Consider the following 2719-nt stretch of genomic DNA (forward strand, 5'->3'; position numbering starts at 1 on the left):
ACAAAATTATAGAAGTAAACTTCCCTAACCTAGAGAAAGAGATGCTCATGATCATAAAAGAAGCTTTCAGAACTCCAAACAGACTGGACCAGAACAGAAACTCCTCTCAGCATATAATAATCAAAACACCAAATTCACTAAACAAAGAATATTAAAAGCAATAAGGGAAAAAGGGCAAGTAACTTATAAAGGCAGACCTATTAGAATTATACCAGACTTCTCAGCAGAGACCATGAAAGCAAGAAGACCCTGGGTAGACCTCATACAGACCCTAAGAGAACACAAATGCCAGCCCAGGCTACTATACTCAGCAAAACTCTCAATCATCATAGATGGAGAAACCAAGATATTTCATGATAAAAACAAATTTACACAATATATGTTCACAAATCCAGCCCTACAAAGGATAACAGATGGAAAATGCCAAGACAAGGAGGGAAACTACACCCTAGAGAAAGCAAGAAAGTAATCTTCTTCTGACAAGCCCAAAAGAAGATAATTACAAAAACATAAAGATAACATCAAAAATATCAGGGAGCAGCAATCACTATTCTTAATATCTCTTAACAACAATGGCCTCAACTCCCCCAAGAAAAAGACATAGACTAACAGAAATATTTCTCATGTAAATCTTTAATTTTATCAGAAAATGTTTGTAATTCTCCTTTTAATTAATTTAGTAAATTTTTTATGTCTACCATTTTATCTGCATTATTTTTCATGATAAACTTCAATTTTAATATCTTTCTATATATGTCCTCTATTTTATCAGAAATGTTTTCAATTTAAATCTTTGATTTTATCACAAATGTTTCTTATTCCACCTTCAATTAATTTAGAGTTTTTGTATCTACCATCTTATATATAAAATATTCCATGGAATAGTCAATGTTAACGTGTTTGCTTATATATTTCTTGAATTTTACCAGAAATAATTTTTCATGTCAATCTTTAATTTTATCTGAACACGTTTATAATTCCACCTTCAATCAACTTAGAATTATCTTTATTCCCATCATTTTATCTATATAATTTTCATGATAATCTTTAATTTTAACATGTTTTTCTATATATTTCTTCAATTTTATCAGAAATACTTTCCATGTAAATCTCCAAGTTTATCAGATAATATTTTTTTGAACTTGCCTTGAATGCTTTATTTTGAGATTTTATTTTTTTTAATCTTTTTCTTTTATTGAGTATCTTCATTTACATTGCCAGTGGTAAAACCTTTCCCAATTTCCCCCTCCCAAAAGCCCCCCTTCCCAACGATTTCCTACCTTTCCTCCCACCCCCTGCCTCCATGTATATGCCCTCTACCCAACACACTCCCACCTCCCCCTCAACTCACTCCCCCCCATCCCTTTCCCTTTGTTGAGGCCTTTATTGAGCCTTTACCTGAACAAAGACCAATCCTCCCACTGATGCCCAACAAGGCATTCCTCTCCCACATTTTTGGCTGGAACTATGTGTACCCCTTGGTTGATGGTTCAGTCCCTGGGAGTCTTGGGGTGTCTGGGTGTCCGAAGTCATTGTTCTTCCCATGGGGCTATATACCCCTTCAGTGCCTCTGGACCACCCTCCAGATCCTCCTTTGGGGACCCCAAACTCAGTCGAATAGTTGTTTGCAAGTTTCTGCCTCTGAATTTGTAAGGTTCTGGCAGGGCCCCTCTGGAGACAGTCATGGCAGGCTCCTTTTGGTACACACTTCTCATCATAGTGTTGGGGTTTGGTGACTATTTATAGGATGAATCCCCAGGTAGGGCACTCGCTGGGTGGCCTTTACTTCAGACTCTGCTCCACACATTGCCTCCTTTGTTGCTCCTGTGAGTATTTTGTTCCCTTTCTCAGAGGAACCATAGCACCCTCACTTAAGTCCTCCTTCTTCTTGAGCTTCCTGTGTTGGCTGAATTGTAAATTGTTTAATTTGAGCTTTTGGACTAGCATCCGCTTATTAGTGAGTGCATATCATGTGCGTTCTTTTGTTACTGGTTACCTCGCTCAGGATGACACTTTCTAGTTCCATCCATTTGCCTAAGAATTTCATGAAATCACTGCTTTTAATAGCCGAATAGTACTCCATTATGTATATATACCACAGTTTTTGTATCCATTCCTCTGTTGAGGGACTTCTGGGTTCTTTCCAGGTTCTGGCTATTATAAATAAGGCTGCTATGAACATAGTGGAGCTTGTGTCCTTATTGCATGTAGGAGCACCTTCTGGGTATATGCTCAGGAGTGGTATAGCTGGGTCCACAGGTAGTACTATGTCTAATTTCCTGAGGAATCGTCAAACTGATTTCCAGAGTGGTTTTAACAGCTTGCAATCCCACCAACAATGGTGTTCCTCTTTCCCTGTATCCTCTCCAGCATCTGCTGTCCCCTGAGATTTTCATCTTAGCCATTCTGACTGGTGTAAGGTGGAATCTCAGTGTTGTTTTGATTTGCATTTCCCTGATAACTAAGGATGCTAAACATTTCTTTAGGTGCTTTAGAGCCATTTGAGTTTCCTCAGTTGAGGATTCCCTGTTTAGCTCTATACCCCATTTTTTAATAGGGTTGCTTGATTCTCTGGAGACTAACTTCTTGAGTTCTTTGTATACGTTGGGTTTTAGCCCTATATCGGATGTAGGGTTAGTAAAGATCTTTTTCCAATTTGTTGGTTGCTATTTTGTCCTATTGATTATGTCCTTTGCCTTACAGAAGCTTTGCAGTTTTA

This window comes from Apodemus sylvaticus, chromosome 16 (assembly GCF_947179515.1).
Source record: "Apodemus sylvaticus chromosome 16, mApoSyl1.1, whole genome shotgun sequence".
Lineage (NCBI taxonomy): Eukaryota > Metazoa > Chordata > Mammalia > Rodentia > Muridae > Apodemus > Apodemus sylvaticus.